Here is a 17,865-nt window from a genome sequence, read left to right as displayed (position 1 = left end):
TTCAGAGCTGTTGCTCTAAATCCAGCGAGATAATGGCCAATAAAACTTTGAGCTGGGAGGTAGAGTTCTGCATTGCTAAAGTCTTCATTATGTGTGGCTTTAGAGAATGTACACATGTGCCAGAGTGTCTCATTGTTCTTTTGCTGTTTTATTATTTTGTCAGTATCAAGTGGCTCTGATTCCAACTATGAAATGCAAGTTTACCTCCTATTGATCCTGCTGTCTGTGTATAGGTCCTTAGCAGCTTTGCAGAAAGCTGTTAAGAGCAGTTAGCTTTTATTTGCAGCTGAACCATACTGTAGTTTGTTCCCTACTGAAATACATAGCATCTCTGTACACATGCGCTTGATTAAATCTTTCTTTTCGTTTTGTAGAGGGTTGTAACTGGGATCCCCCAATGGCAGTTTCTGTTGTGGGCCCATAGGATAGCCAACTGTAGTTTGACCTGTCAAGATTGCTCTTGTTTTTCAGTGTAGAGCAGATTCCTCATCAGTTGTTAGGCTGTGAAACTCACCACTAGGTTACCTGCTCCAGCTTCCTGAATTTGGTTTCCTTTAAAAGTTTGACAAATCCAGTAACTTCTTGTCTGATGAAAGTGTGTATGTGGTCAGGCCTGAGTAAAACTAGCTCTTCTATAAGTGAGATCAGTTTTCAGCACTCAGAGAAAGTACTCCATCTCATGAGAAGCAAGCATCTGGGTCTGTAGGTACCTCACATCACCAATCCACTTGTTGGTTCTTTCAGTATTATAAATCCAGTTCACAGTGATGACACTTCCCATGTGGTGTCTTTTTTTTTTTTTCAACTGGTGTACAACTAATATCTATATAAATATATAGATATATATAGCAGCACCATTCCTCAGGTCCTCAGAGGGAGGGGGTTACGTACACAACAATGGTTTCACACTGCATTGAAATACTGCAGCTTTTAGGGTGGGATATGCAGGATCTTTTTGTAGTGCAACCAGTGCTATGTCAGGAAAAATGTAGCTCCTCAGGCTGGAGCAGAGTTAATAGGACAGGGCACATGATTGCATAAAAACCCTTCCCAAACCAACCATGGAGTATTTTAAAACTGAAGAATGGTGTGATACCCTTTAAATGAATGAAGAAGTCACTGGTTTAGCATAAACCATACAATGTTCTAGCAAGACTAAGGATCTTACGCAAAACTATGATGATTGTTTGTTAGTGCAGCAGTATTGATACATCCCATCAGAGGGATTCCATAAAGGAATGTGTCATGTGGGAAAAAAAAATCTTGGTGAAATGATGCTTGTAGAAAACATTGAGCCTTTGCTCAATGAGCTTTTGCATTGAGCTTTTGCATTGAGCTTTTGACTGCTTACAAAGCATATTAAGAATAAGAATTTACAATTTATAACACTGTACTGGCAGGAGTGTGGCAGGGAAGCTGGGGATGGGTGGGCTCCTGCCATTCTCTTCTCCAAAGAACACTTTTCTGGGAGGCCAGCAATATACTTGTTGTATGTCCCCTCCTTGAGTAAGGAAAGCTCAGTACTGGTAGCGCCTCTGTCAGAGGATCAGAAAAAGGAAATTGTTATTGTCTGCGACCTCTTTCCTGTCTCTATCACCTTGTCTATAGTAGGTAGTCTCAGAACAGCATTATAACATGCATCTGTCTGAGACAGTGTTACAGGAGTGCTGTACCAAAAGTGTAGGGAGATTTGTGGATCCCCACAGCAAGATACAGCACAGACATGCCACTGAGAAAACTCTTCCTGAGGTCACCTGGCCAGATTTTGCTACTGGTCATACACACTGGGAGAAATGCTGTAGTCTTCAGCAATGTAGTTTCTCTTGGAAGCATACAGGCAATGGTGGAGGACCAGACTTTTCTTTTAATCTAAGGAGTCAGAGGCAAATGCAGCCAGAGGATTATAAAGGAGAGAACTGAAATTCAGATTCAGAGGATTATTTTTTTTGGTTTGGTTTGGTTTAGAGACAGACATTAAGGTTTTGAAGACAGTGGAGGAATTTATTATATCTGGCAGTCAGATGCACTCAAGTTTACTGTGGTTAATTTTATATAAATAAAATACATACCAAAATCACTTAAAACAGAACAAAGTTTCATCCTTCCTTGTCAGTGCATTTGTAAACAATACAGTATTATAAAATATACTTCTAAATGTGTGTTACTGTTTCCACTGTAAGGATGAGCAAACATTTGCACCCATGGGGAGCAGTGTTCCACTAAATATTTGGCAATTAGCTGCAAACAGCAGAAAGAGATCCAGATGGTTCCCTGATGTCCACGTGCTTTTGATAACCCAGTGCTCTCTTTCTCCGCCGCAGCCAGGGAACCTCCTTCCTTTAACTTCTGCTCCCTCTCCCAGGGCTGGCTGACAGACTACAAACTGCCTTTTCCAAGCATCCCCTTCAACTCATCCTGTCTTTGCCAAAATTCTGGTAATTCCTCTCAGGCTAAGAGTTGTCAAACTCCATCTTGTCTCTCCTCACCCCACCATCCCGCTCCCCTGCCATACGCCTTTCTATGGACAAACACAGGAGCTTAAATGCCTTCAGTTGCTTGCTAGCGTGGCTTGCCATGTTGTACAGCCCAACTTGGAATACAGCATCTGTAGACAACTGCCACTGAAACTCTGTCAGATGATTTTGGCAAAGAAGTAAATGGGAAGGCTGGGTTTGAGCATGAGAGTCTTCAAGCTTCTGTGCTGGTCTCCAAATTGTTGTACATTTCTCAGGTTCTGGGGCCAGAGCACTTGAAAGGGGGTTTTGTGTGGGGTGGGTAGACTTGGGTCTACGTCAGTTCACAGGAGGGAGACAAAAGATAGAGAGGGCCTCAGCTGGGGGCATATGTCCTCCACAACTCAGCATGGGTTAATTCTTTCCTGATGTGAGGTGAAATGTTCAGCCCCTCTTTTCTCTTTTTGGAATGCTTTGCCCACTGCTAATTTTCATCTCAGGCATAAAAGACCCCTTTGTGTTCAAATGAAAAACATAAAGCCTCACTCCAGAGGCAATTAAAAAATGAACAGACAAAATATTATAATATACTGAAAGATACTCAAATGTTTTTTAACTTTTTCCAGAAAAATATGCCTGCAGGTCTGTGTACCATTGCAGAGATGAGTCTAGAGGGATTTCATCCATCAAACAGAACAATAAAATGACTTTTGATCTTTATGAAAGTGGTGAAAGAGTGGAAATAAAAAAAGGAAGGAAAAGGAGCAGCATAGAAGGTAAGAAATAGTGGAGAATACACCAGGAATTCCTGCAATATTTTACGCTTAAAATATGCACACTTAGGTTGTGAACTGCTTCACAATTGTTAGAGAACCTTTCTCAAAATGTCCTGAAATGTCAGGGGCCCGAGAAACTAATTTCTTTTTGGACTGGAATCTGGCAATAGAGAAAACCCAATAGAAATGCCCGTAGGAATGTTTTAAAGAAATAGTGGACACATAATGCAAAGCACTGGTGCTACAGATGCCATTCAGGCATCTCCAGGTATGGTTCAAATGTCCAAAGGCTGCCTGAGATTGAAAATGGCAATGAGAAATTTTGTGCCAGAGCAGATATCTCATGTACTGTGACAAGGTTATAGGGCTTTAAACCTTGGTTTAAAGCCCTTGATAGGGCTTTAAACTAGGTAAGAAGGGGGATGGGGCTGAAGCAAGGACTGTTGGGGCTGTGCCAGGGGGAGCAATGGCAAGGCCGGAGGATATGGTAAAGGCCCAGCTGAAGTGCATCTACACCAATGCACGCAGCATGGGTAACAAACAGGAGGAGCTGGAAGCCATCGTGCAGCGGGCAGGCTACAACTTGGTTGCCATCACAGAGACGTGGTGGGACCAGTCTCATGACTGGAGTGCTGCGATGCCTGGCTATAGGCTCTTCAGAAGGGACAGGCAGCACAGAAGGGGTGGCGGTGTGGCTCTCTATATTAGAGAGTCTTTCGATGTTGTAGAACTCGAGGCTAGGAATGACAAGATCGAGTCCCTTTGGGTTAGGATCGGCAGGGACAACAAGGCTAGTGTCCTGGTCGGGGTCTGCTATAGACCGCCGAACCAGGATGAGGAGACGGATGAGGAGTTCTACAGGCAGCTGACAGAAGTTGCGAATTCGTCGGCGCTTGTACTCGTGGGGGACTTCAACTTCCCTGACATATCCTGGAAGCACAACACAGCCCAGAGGAAGCAGTCTAGGAGGTTTCTGGAGAAAGTGGAAGATAGCTTCCTGACGCAGCTGATTAGTGAACCTACCAGGGGTGGTGCCCTGCTAGACCTTCTCTTCACAAACAGAGAAGGACTGGTGGAGGATGTGATTGTCGGGAACAGTCTTGGGCAGAGTGACCACGAAATGGTGGAGTTCACTATTCTTGGCGGGGCCAGGAAGGGAACCAGTAAAACCACTGTATTGGACTTTCGGAGGGCTGACTTTGGGCTGCTCAGGACACTAGTTGGTGGAGTCCCATGGGAGGCGGTTCTGAAGGGCAGAGGGGTCCAGAAAGGCTGGGCGCTCTTTAAGAGGCAAATCCTAATGGCGCAGGAGCGGTCTATTCCCATGCGCCCAAAGATGAGCCAGCGGGGAAAAAGACCAGCCTGGCTCAACAGAGAATTGTGGCTTGAGCTTAGGAGGAAAAAGAGGGTTTATAATCTTTGGAAAATTGGGCAGGCCACTAAGGAGAACTATAAGGATGTAGCGAGGCTGTGCAGGGACAAGATTAGGAAGGCCAAAGCTCATCTGGAGCTCAATCTGGCTACTGCTGTTAAAGATAACAAAAAACGCTTATATAAATACATCAACACAAAAAGGAGGACTAAGGAGAATCTCCATCCTTTACTGGATGCGGGGGGAAACTTAGTTACAAGAGATGAGGAAAAGGCAGAGGTGCTTAATGCCTTCTTTGCCTCAGTCTTTAGTGGCAAAACCGGTTGCTCTCTGGATACCCAGTACCCAGAACTGGTGGAAGGGGACGGGGAGCAGGATGTGGCCCTCACCATCCACGAAGAACTGGTTGGTGACCTGCTACGGCACTTGGATGTGCACAAATCGATGGGGCCGGATGGGATCCACCCAAGGGTACTGAGAGAACTGGCAGAGGAGCTGGCCAAGCCCCTATCCATCATTTATCAGCAGTCCTGGCTATCGGGGGAGGTCCCAGCTGACTGGCGACTAGCAAATGTGACGCCCATCTACAAGAAGGGCCGGAGGGCAGACCCGGGGAACTACAGGCCGGTCAGTTTGACCTCAGTACCAGGGAAGCTCATGGAGCAGATCCTCTTGGGAGTCATCATGCGGCACTTGAAGGGCAAGCAGGCGATCAGGCCCAGCCAGCATGGGTTTATGGAAGGCAGGTCCTGCTTGACGAACCTGATCTCCTTCTACGACAAAGTGACGCGCTGGGTGGATGAGGGAAAGGCCGTGGATGTGGTCTACCTTGACTTCAGCAAGGCTTTTGACACCGTCTCCCACAGCATTCTCCTCAAGAAACTGGCTGCTCTTGGCTTGGACTGGCGCACGCTTCGTTGGGTTAGAAACTGGCTGGATAGCCGGGCCCAAAGAGTTGTGGTGAATGGAGCCAAGTCCAGTTGGAGGCCAGTCACTAGTGGCGTCCCCCAGGGCTCGGTGCTGGGGCCGGTCCTCTTTAACATCTTCATCAATGATCTGGATGATGGCATTGAGTGCACCCTCAGTAAGTTCGCAGATGACACCAAGCTAGGTGCGTGTGTCGATCTGCTCGAGGGTAGGAAGGCTCTGCAGGAGGATCTGGATAGGCTGCACCGATGGGCTGAGGTCAACTGTATGAAGTTCAACAAGGCCAAGTGCCGGGTCCTGCACCTGGGGTGCAATAACCCCAAGCAGAACTACAGGCTGGGAGAGGAATGGTTGGAGAGCTGCCAGGCAGAGAAGGACCTGGGAGTGATGGTGGACAGTCGGCTGAATATGAGCCAGCAGTGTGCTCAGGTGGCCAAGAAGGCCAACGGCATCCTGGCTTGTATCAGAAACACTGTGACCAGCAGGGCTAGGGAGGTGATCGTGCCCCTGTACTCGGCTCTGGTGAGGCCGCACCTCGAGTACTGTGTTCAGTTTTGGGCCCCTCGCTACAAGAAGGACATCGAGGTGCTTGAGCGGGTCCAAAGAAGGGCGACGAAGCTGGTGAGGGGCCTGGAGAGCAAGTCCTATGAGGAGCGGCTGAAGGAGCTGGGCTTGTTCAGCCTAGAGAAGAGGAGGCTCAGGGGTGACCTTATTGCTCTGTATAAGTACATTAAAGGAGGCTGTAGAGAGGTGGGGGTTGGCCTGTTCTCCCATGTGCCTGGTGACAGGACGAGGGGGAATGGGCTAAAGTTACGCCAGGGGAGTTTTAGGTTAGATGTTAGGAAGAATTTCTTTACTGAAAGGGTTGTGAGGCACTGGAACGGGCTGCCCAGGGAGGTGGTGGAGTCACCATCCCTGGAAGTCTTCAAAAGACGTTTAGATGTAGAGCTTAGGGATATGGTTTAGTGGGGACTGTTAGTGTTAGGTTAGAGGTTGGACTCGATGATCTTGAGGTCTCTTCCAACCTAGAAATTCTGTGATTCTGTGATTCTGTGATTCTGTGATTCTGTAAGGTTGATAGAAATGCAGTCTTCTGCTCAGATCCAATTCAGATCAAACTTGTACTGTCTGATGGTAGAGAGATACAGAATGCGTGGCTGATGTGGGTGACTCTATTCTAGCCCTCCCAGTGTTGAATATCCTAGTTCTATGTCACATAGAACAGGCAATAGAATAGGAAGATAGGGCTGATGTGTCCACATCTGCCCCCTGAAAGTTGTTTATCTGGCCTAGGGGAAGTTTCTGAAAGTTTTGCTTCATGCTTCTCTTATGGCCAAACTGCACTGCAGAAAATCAATTTATTAAAACACGACAGAAGTGGGAGGGTAGGGCGAGGCACTGGGATGGGGTATGTTTCTCTTGAAATAAGGTAATTCAGTTGTGTTATGGTGGGACTCTTCCATGGAAAATTAGTCCTGAACAGGATCTTTAGAGAACATTAAACCATCTTTCCTTTGGAAGGAAAGTGCAACTATATCAACATCATCCCTGACAGATGTGTCTAACCCCTTCTCAAAGGTATCCAGAGATGGAGGCTCTGAGTTGGGGCCTCAAAGATTAAATAAGCATTAACATGCTGGAGCTATGAGCAGCTGCGATTACTAGAATTAAGCCTGTATTCTAAAGAGCTGGAAAAATTAATCATCATTTAAAAATATCGGTGTGTAGTCTAATTAGCCAAGTCGCAAAGCTAATTCAAAAGTAAGCTCTGGGGAAAGGTGAGGCGGTAAATATCCTGGTCGTGCTTTTTTTGCAAAATTAAGCTCTCTCTGTCTTTTTTTGATACTGATTTGATTAAACATATGTAAACATCTTAATACCTTTTAGTGTGGGGAAAGAGAGAGGAAAACAGTCAGAATGGAAGGCATTCGGTGGAGAGTTAGAAGTAAGTTACGTTTTGTTTTCATTTCATGTGGGGTGGAATTGAGCAGGTGGTCTGTGTGTGATAAGATGGTACCTAGTGATGTCTCTCCAACTTCTTACCTGCAGTGACTTGGGAGCCACTATGTTCCTGTTTACGGGTTTGCAAAAACTGCTGCTGAAAATCTATATTTATTACTAACTAAAGTTTATCTGGTTTTAATAGCTGGCCAACTGTTTTTGTCTAATTTGTGCTTACTATCGCCTTCTTTTAGCATCTTTTCTGTCCAAAATTGCTGAGGGATGTATGAGGAAAATTATCTGTGAACTGTTGTCTTGGCTTCAGAACTGGGTCATGAGTTAGTGTCTGAGAATTTGGTCCTTAAAACAAAGCTGTCAGCAGGAATCATTGAAATTGCTCAGAAATACACTGTTTAAAAATTCTGTTTGTTTTTACCTGGACAGCTTCTTATCCAGCTCTGTGGGGATTTGATTCAAAGTCCAGTACAGCCAAAATAGACCACTGTTCTTCCTTCAGTAAGGCTGGGATTTGGACATGAGTTACACTTGTGTTATAGTACAGGCTTAGTTCTCTCACGTACCCTCATCTCTCTCTGAAATTTTGCTCTAGAGCCAATGTAGTTAAGGCTACACAGTTTTGAGCTGAGTGCATCCTTTACAGATATAAATCCCTTTTCTAAAATGGGAAAAAGAGAAGTATATTGTGACTGACAGCTCAATCTGAGCTTTGCATCTAAGCAAAACTCCAGTCCGCGTGCAAGGCAGGAAGTGAATGGCAGAGCTTCAGAAATAGAACAGAAACCCACATTCTCCTTGCAAATGCACAGTTCATGGCTCCCGCAGGGGCTGTAGCTCAGCCCCCTGCAGCAGAGGCAGCAACGCGAGCGTGGAATAACACGCTACAGCTATGCTATAATATATATTCACAATAGGGCTGCGTTACAGCAGGTAGGAAGCTTGTAACTGCTTGGAATGTCTGTCAGAAGGTTGCCTTAATGTAGGGTGTTTGTTTGGAAATGGAGCCGAGTGCGACAGAGCGGGAATTTGAAGGCACAGTCTGGTCCTGTGAAGCTGCAGCTAGGTTGGGCTTGGTGCACGCAAAGGGGAGGTGAGCCAATATGCAACACCTTCAGCTGAGCGTGAGAAGAAAGACCTGGCATTTATAACTAATGAGAGGAAGGCAAAGTAGCTCCAGGCAGTCTGGGTTCCATCCAGCACAGTCTGCCTTGCTTTGGTGTTGTTTCTGTTACAATGGGACTTGGTTTAAATTAGGGTAAATATGGGCAGTGAAATCCAACTCTTAACATAACCCAGAAAGGGCTTCAGAAGACCCAGCATGCTTTTTCTCAATTCCCAGGGTTGTCACTTTTTTTCCTTGCAGAATTCTGTTATTTATACAAAAAATACACACACACAATACACATAAACACATGCCTGCAGATTACTGGGTAGTGGTGGTATCTCATTATGGGATATGGCATGGAAAGGGCCAAGGTGAAAGTAAACCTGCTGCAAAATCCTGCCCTCTGCATGCCATGTTAAGGAAATGGGCTGGGTTGTGCCCTGCCATGAGGTGGTGGTGTGGAGGCTGCAGCTGTGGGAGGCCTGCTGGCATCGTGTCGCAAGGAGCTGTGGCATGGTTTTCTCTTTCCTCAGTGCTGCTGATCCTGCTTTCTGTCACAGGGCTACATGCAGCTCTTTTCGGGCTGGCCTCAGGTTTGGACAAGTACAAGCACCATGTTTTTGTTCATCCACTGTGTAAGATCCAAGTCATCCCCAAAATGCAACGCGGAGGGTGGCATAGGCACATAGTGGTGTCATCTCAGTCTGTCACCTGTAGGGATCAGTGGGAAGACACACTCTGAGTGCCCTCATCAAACCATTGATGCTGGGAAAGGATTGGAGGGATGGAAGGAAGCTGTATCCTAATGCCACCTGTGTGTCACTGGCTTTTTTTTTTTTTCTCACCTCAATGCAGTTTGCTGCAACAGCAGGCTGCAGGGTCTATCAGGGACTATGTAGAGAGTGCTAAGACTACAGAGGGTTGTTTTTTGCCTTTTTTTTTTGGAATGCATGAGTTTCTAGCACTTGCTGAAAACTTGAAGTCATAAAATCCTGAAATGTCTAGAGAAACAGTCAGAAGCGAAAGGCACAGGCACATTCACGCATTGGTATTCTGTCATCATGTTTGACGCAGTTCCTAGTAAATGTGTGTAAGTCTATGTGTAAATATATACACATCTGTTTGTTGAGCATTTTCTCTACTTACTACTCTTAGATTTTCTTATTATCATGAATAGAATGTATAGTTTCATATCACCTGTATTTGCAACCCATTGTGAAAAAAGAAGTTTTGTGGTAGCTGCTGTTAGTGCATCTGAAGAACAGATATCCGAATCAGGTTTATTCAGATACTTCAAACACATTTGGTTGCAATTACGGGATTTGTAAACCTCTGGAATGTCACTTTTTATTTGCCTGAATGCAAAATAAACAACCCCCTTGTTTGTTCCCACCTCAAAAAAATAATAACCTGTAAATTGTTCCAAACGCTGGAAAACACCCGTAGGATATGCAAAATGGAAAAACAGAATTGTCAACTTTCCTGAATGATTAATCCTGGATTTTAAACTAGACAAACAAAATCTCATTTCAAACATAATCATTTTCAGAAAATCATGACTAAATGAGAGGACAGCTTTCCATTGTCCCAGATTATTTTGTTTTCATCTATACTGCATGGTATCCTTTGCCATGATTAATCCCAAAAGAGAATGCAGTGTGAAGCAGGTTATGGGAAACTGGTCTAATGAAAGAAGGTTTGCAGCTCTTAAAAACACAGCCATTCTCAGGATGCTACCATTTGCTGTTCAAACAGAGTGAAAGGGACAAGCGCAGGATGCTCAGGTGCTGGGCCTCCACCCCCCCATCAGCTCCTCCTTGTGTGCTGTGCGCTGCTGCCATGCAATGGCAGAGCTTTAGGTTTGGGGATGGTGGTGATGGTGGTGCTGCCACCCTTATTATGGTAGAGCTGTGCAGGGATGTGCTTGGGCTACAAATGGGAATTGCTTGCCCTCAGCCATTTCCATCAGTAGGAGAAGTTTTATACTTGTTTTCTTACTGCGTGTAACAGTTTTCTCCGTCAACAGTTTCATTGATCAAGGTATAAATGAAGGTAGGGAGCTGACATTTGCTGTCCTCTCCTTAGAGAGAGGAATGCTGGCACTGCAACCTCACAAATGAAAAAAATAGATGAAATCACATTGTTCCCATTCTGCAGAGCAGTCAGTAACCTTTCTAAGGGGGAAGGAGGTAGCTTTTAAAAATTACGTTCCTTGGGAATTACAGATACAACTACTATTAATGTTAGCAGCGATTTTTCTGAGCAAGTGTGTACCTTCCTAAAAACGTAACTCTGGCAAGTGGAAGTTCCCACTGTGCAAATTGATCCCAAGGAGATGGAGGACAATGGGGCTGGGGGTGGTTCCACTTCTAGAACAAAGGCTAGACCCAGCTCTGTTAACAATAAAGGAATATCTGCACGTTTTCATTTTTAAATGCTCTTAGAATGAAATGCGGATTTCAAGGGGTATATATATATTCAGTGCAAAGAATAAAAGGCTATTCACCAATGTTTTAATATTATTCTGCAATAAAATAACACTTTCCAGAGCCAGTCATGACTTTAAGCCAGATCATGGCTAAAAATATTAAGGGAAGGATCACCACAGCAACAATCACATTGCTCCCCTTCTGCAGAGGAAGTGAAAAAAAAAAAAAAAAAAAAAAAAAAAAAACACTCAAACTTTGCCAACCTGAATAAATTATCCAGATTATCAGAACTCTAAGGAAAGCTGTACATAATCAGCTTTGTGTGCGTGTGTCTGTGAGTGTGTGCACATGTGTTAACTGGAGTGCAGCCTGTTAACTATGTATGTGAAAAGGGAGAGCTCCAAAAACAAGCCCAAGAGAAAAAAGTTACCTTGGTTGTATCCAGTGTGAAGCTAGGAAATGGCTGCTTTGCTCACACAGGTTTGGGAGCACAGACATATTCTTGCTCCAGTCTGGCAGCTGTTCTTCTGTGTCGGGTATGGTTTGCTTTGCTGAAAATCATCTCATTAGCCAGGGAGGGAAGAACAGGAATGGAAAGGTGGTGGGTAGGAGCAGTGTGGTCACTGCTAGACTTGAAGCACCTTGTGCAGAGGGCTGAACTGGAAGATTCCTCTCGCCAGGCTGCAGGTATGGTCACTGGAGGAAAGGTGGCTTTTTCAGGGTCAGGCCAGAGCAAGGATTGATGTAGAGTAATAATAGTGATGCCAAGATCCTTGGCAATCTCAGAATGCATCAATGACTCCGAAATAACATTAGAGAACCCAAAAGTGTGGGACTTTGAAGCATAGACAAGCAGGGTTTGGTAGGTTTTTCAAAGTCCTGTTTCTCCTGGTGTTAGGAAGAACATTTGTTTTGCAGTGCTGGTGCTGTACTAAACCCTGGATTGTCAACAGGCCAGCAGCTGCCATCATTTTCTGGCTTGGGTTTCTAGCTAAAAACATGCCTCAGTTTTTCCAGAACCACACATTTTAAAGAAATGGGGTGTAACTAAGCATGATCTCTGTCTTTAGCCTTTTATACTGTTCAGGCTCATAGATGTTTTGCAAAGGAGGTGTGTGCTGCTGCTGAACAAATTTAAGCCTGCTGCTAACAGACTTGATTTTCTTAATTCTGTTTTGTGCAGGCTGGTGCAGACTTGAGCTTGGCTAGAGGAGCTAAGCAATGCCAGCCGTATTCCAGCACCATTTGGAGTACCTAATGAATGATGAGTCCAGTTGGTACTGTAACTGATGTTTGCTGTAAAGAGTGATTTATGACAAAGTTGGTTACTCTATAATATTCTTTTTTAAAATGCAAATTTTAAAATTTTCTTGCAAATTCATTTGAAGAACCCTATGGACACATCTACTGTATGGTCTCTTCAGTGTCATTTGCTATCTGCCACCTTGCTGTTCCCACTGTGGCTCCAGCACTGGCAGCATGCTGAACTGTGGAGACTTGCCACATGGCACATGCTTTTGGGTAGGATTTTGTCCTGGCTCACAGTGACACTGAACTATTTGCAGTGGGAGAAAGCTAACAGCAGCAGTTGAAGTTAATGAATCCTCTACCACCCTTGAACAAGGACAGGAATCCCAGAGCTCAGGGTGTTTTCATGGAGGCCTGCTGCAGTCTTGATGTGTGAGTGACTGGATGAGATGAAAGCACATCTGGATGGGCCGAGGAATACATATGCACAAGGATTTATTTTTATTTATTTATTTACTTATTTGTATTATATTTAATTTGCTGCTTGTACATTAGGATTTTTCCCTATCTTTTTTTTTTTTTTTTTAAGGTTTATTTGTTTTTCTGAGTAAGGAAAGATATGAGTGGTGCAGACGGTTAGATGAATGTCTACTAGGACTCTGTTATTGTGTGCTGGATCTTTAAAAATAAAGTGCTCCCCAGGCTGCTGTCTAGGAGGGATTGCTATGCATCAATGCAAGATGGCCCTTACAGTGAGTTACTCACTTGTTTCTCTCTTGTGTAGTTGTTATTTTTCCCCTTGTTTGATTTAATTTGAAATAAAAGCCATTGTGTTTGTAGGAAATTTTGATTTAGGTGTTCACAAAATGGAACAGGATTAGGTCTGTGGAAAAGATCAATGAGGAAATCTTAAAAGAACAGCATGCTGCTTCAACCACCACCCCATTGAAGCAAGGTCTGGGCAAGGTGTCTTCTGTGTACCACCCTGATTTCCCATTCACGATGTAGATTCTGGACTAAACAATAATCCATGTTGATTTTCTTTCACCTTGAAACTCCTTCCTTCTGAACTAAGGTCTGTATAGAATTATAGAATCATCTAGGTTGGAAAAGACCTTTAACACCTTGGTCTAGAAAGCTGCTTGGATTCCCAGTTCCAAACCTCATGTCTGGGTTCCTAATAGTGAGATGACATCTAAGAAGCCACTGGTGTCTTTCATCCAGTTTCACTAGAGATGAAAGGCTCAAATATTAGGGATTTATCTAGACCACCTGTGGGTAAGATGCTTCTACAGAGTATGTATTTTTGTCAGTTTGCTCGTATTATGGTTTGGGAACGAGACTCAGCAGCCACTAAGCTGAACTCAGCCTCATGGGGTGCCTTCCCGGGGGCTATTTTATTCTCTCTGTTGTACCTTCCTGTAAAATATGATGAGAAATCAATAATGAATAAGAGGTCCCTAATCTCCATGGATACTTCTCTCTGCATGGTGTCAAAATATGAGTTGGCTGTTTATTTTCTCATATTATGTATATCATTAATTTACTTAGAAAGAGGAGGGTAAAGAAGGAGGCTATTTGGGATTGAGCAGCAATTTGATGATGGTTCACAGCTGGACTACTGGGATGCCTCTGGAGGCCTGTCCCATACCTGCATCCCTGAGCTTCTCCTCATCTCTCACACTTTGTTCTGTGCTCACAGTAGGGACTTGGGTGAATGCAGCCGCTGCAGCTGCTCATAGACCAAAAGGTGACCTTTTGAGTAGCTGTGGTATGATGCATTATTTAGTGCATTTCTGGCTAAAATGGAAATGAAATTACTTCATGTGCAGAATGATTTGTTTATCCTTTCACTTAGATGTGCAATGCTGTGGTGTGCACGATATTCCTTGTGGTTTCTTCTGGGTAAAGCTTTGACAGGACAGCTACGGCACTTGGAAAAAATGGTTGCTACCTAAAAGGACTGTACTATCCAAATGTAGTGAACTTTAGTTTACAGGCAAAAAGTTTGCAAAACTCAACTTATGTTTAAATGATGTGTAGGAGTGAAAGCTTCTTGATGAAATGCATGTCTCTAGACTGTCAGCTGATACTGGTAAGTATCATAACCAGCTGTTAATTCAACACGAAGTACTTTATTTCTTTCAGTTAATCTAGAGTCTCTTGGAAGATGCCATAATAGGGCATTCATTACAGGGATGCTTAATGAATAGAACATTTATCTTTTGTGTAGATAGAGTCTTCAACAGCTGCCTCTCAATGATCTGTGATAGCCAGCCAGTGACTATGTAGGCACTCTGTATTTGAGGGATGGAAGGGAGGAAGGCAGATGGGAACATTTTTTGGTGTCTAACTTTAAATTTCTTATATGGTCTTCCAGACAGAGAATCAAAGAAGCTGTGGCTGGAGCCTACTTCTGCCGACTGTGAATGAAAACTGCAGTATTCTCTGCTGCAAGTCCATCTACTCTTGAGCCTTTAAAAAGATCTATCTAATAGTTTGTTTCCCTTGGAGTTTCCAATGACATTTATGAAGGTTTGAAAGCAGTAGATAAGTAGCTCTTATCACATGCTTCCAATAAGAGAGCTGGATCATCAAGGTAAAAACTTTTGATTTGAGAATGGCCAGTTTTTGCTGAGAGTTGAGCATATGAAGGAAACTGGGGGAAAATCCAGTGTTTTGCAGTGATTTCTCTGAGCTCAACAAGCACTGAAACATGTGATGCAGGAGAAATCTGCACAAATGAAGAAATGCCCATGAAACTATGCTGTCTCTTCAGAGATCCCTGTAGTAAAAATTATCCACACACAAAAAAAGATACTTCTTTCTGTAGGATTATTTTATTAGGACAAGATTAGGTGGTGTTAGACAAGTAAACAGGTATTTCTTAAATGACTACACGTGTTTTAATTGCCTGTTTGGCATTGTCTTAGTAATTGCAACAAACTGCACAAGATTACAAAAAATGAGCACCTGTCTACTCAGGAGATAGCTACCTTTAAAAAGAAAGAAATAAAACACATCTGTAATTTCTAGGACCCAAATTAATTGAAATGACCATGATAGTAGAAGCACAAACACCTGATGAGCTTTCGAGACACTTCTTTGGCATGTTCTTAGTGACTCTGTGCTCTTATTTTCAACCACAGTGTCTGCTCATCCTATTACAGCGTCCTTCAAACCATCCTTCTCTGAAGAATCCAGTCTGGGAGGAAAGCTGAGCACAAGCTGGTAAGCATTTGCTGCAAGGAGTTCTAAGTGCTGTGGGATTTAGTCAAACAGCAAAGTACAAGCTTCTACTATGACTCATCTGGTGTAAAACTAGTGCTAAGTATTGTACATAATTAAGACAACATTATTACAGTGAGATTGCACTTCTTTTTTTGGCATGGCTAAAGTCTTGAAAAGGTGTAATGTTTTCAGCCTTCAGAGCTGTGAAGAAGATGAAGAGTTCTGATGGGTGTTCATTCTGAAAGATAGCATAGCCACAGTGAGCTTAGATCATAAATTGCGTTATTTCTGAAGGTCTCCATGTATATTTCAGTCTTCTTCATGAAAGGCTGTGCTTTTGTGAGAATAAACACAAACCTTAAAGTAGTATTCATCAGATAAGACTTGCAACAATGGTCTCTATAGACGTTCCAAGGGTTTGCTATTTTTTATGCCCACAAATCACATATTTTATTTTGGGACACATTTCTTAAAGAAGTGCTATTGGTATTTCAAGTAACAGACACAAAAAGTTATATTTGCCATCACATGCATCAGAGAATGTTGGCAGCAGTGGTGTCAGAGAGCCATAGATTCACTGTTTGAACACCAGCTCTCATCAGGTACAGAACAGAATTATTAGTCAGCCAGTGGCCCTACAAATGGGAAAGGTTAAACAAACAGCTCATAAGAATTTGCCTACTTGACACAAATTTTTCCTTCAAAGGTCCACGAATGAACTTTTTTTACTTTTTATTTGTTATTTTTTATGAGTGCATGGTCTTGATTAAAATTTATTGTTCAGTGATGCAAACAAATTCAGCTTATTGGTTGCTCAAAAGCCACTTACACAGTTTACTTGCTTCTCACTATCCCTAACTAGTAACTGCTCTTTATGATTTCATGATATTGTTTCTGTTCATTGATTAGCTGTCTGACTTGTAAACAGGAGGTGGGAAATCAGACTACAAAATGGTGACACGGACCATTTTAAGGGATAGAATTTTGAATAAATCTATTTCTGTCTGTGTTTTCTGCTGGATTCCTTTGAAGCATGTTTGTGCTCTTGAAAATACATTGGCTTCTGCTTCATCCTAACATTGCCATCACTTTTCTCATAATTTCCCAATATCTTTTTGTGTGAGTTGAACAAACTAAAATTTTTCATGGGTCTGTTGATTAAGAATTCTAGGGTATCTTTCTGAGAAAATAATTGTTTAATATAAAACTGATAGATCAATTTCCATTTTGTTTGCACAACTCTTTTCCATATGACTTTCCAATCTATTAGTAAAGCAAATGCTCGAAATGCAATCAACCATTGATGTTTTGAAAGGAAATCAAAAACAAAGTAAGGGTTGAAGAAAAAAAATAAAGTTGAAGAAAATGGCTTGAAAAGTAAAGAGTGAAAGATTATATAATTGCAATGATAGCTTCAAAAGTTTGTGAAGATTACAGCTGAGAGAGAGATGGGCCAGAGAAAGCTCTGTAGCTACAGAAGGAATGTCAAGAAGATAATCTGTTTAAGGAGCTTCATCCTAGCATGCATTCTTGCAGGCTTACAGCTTAAAACTTCGAGGAGGTTGATCTTGTGGGGACACACAACCAGCAGTGGAATCCTGGGAGAGGAGGGACAAACCTCAATTAAAGAGCACACTTGTTGACTGTGGTTATTATCTTGGACTTTGCACTGCTTTGACAGAATTTACAGAGCTTCTGGACAGAAGAAAGAAATACTAGGCAGACCTACTCCTTATACACTTACTCCAGTGTTATAACATCAGCTGAGCTGTGAGGGACCCTGATGTGAGTGCTGGAGCTTCCTACATGATGCAGTGTCTCTCAGCTACTCAGGCTTTTATCTTAACTTCAACCATGAGCTCACTGCGAACACAAAGTGAAAAGTTATTTGTATTCCACTGTGCATGTTGACAGTAATTTTGTGGATGCAGCACAGCACTATAGAAAGAGACAGGTATGTGGAGAGCTTGGAAGGCATTAATTTCTTCTTACGTTCTCCTTTTCAAACCACACTGCAAAAGGTTACAGTGGGAATAACAAAAGAAAAATCTTGCAGACTTCACAAAAACCAAAGCCTACAGCTTGTGCTGGATGGGTATATTTGGCACACATCTGTGATTATGAAATGACTTTTAAATTGCTTTTGAAATTTATCTGGATAATGATTCATCCTTTCAATTTCCTTTCTCCCTCCAGAACATCCGCCATTAACAAACCAACCAGTTGTGATGTTGTACAATCCACATTTGAACCTACTTCTCAAAACATTACACACTTCCTTAAATAAGCAATTACTCGGCTCATTTGCACAAAGATATGGTCAGTCTTGGGACTGAAAGATGAATCAACCCTTTTTGGCAACCAT

Source organism: Anas platyrhynchos, chromosome 2, assembly GCF_047663525.1.
Source record: "Anas platyrhynchos isolate ZD024472 breed Pekin duck chromosome 2, IASCAAS_PekinDuck_T2T, whole genome shotgun sequence".
Taxonomy (NCBI): domain Eukaryota; kingdom Metazoa; phylum Chordata; class Aves; order Anseriformes; family Anatidae; genus Anas; species Anas platyrhynchos.
The sequence above is the reverse complement of the archived record's forward strand: the minus strand, read 5'-3'. Positions refer to the sequence as shown.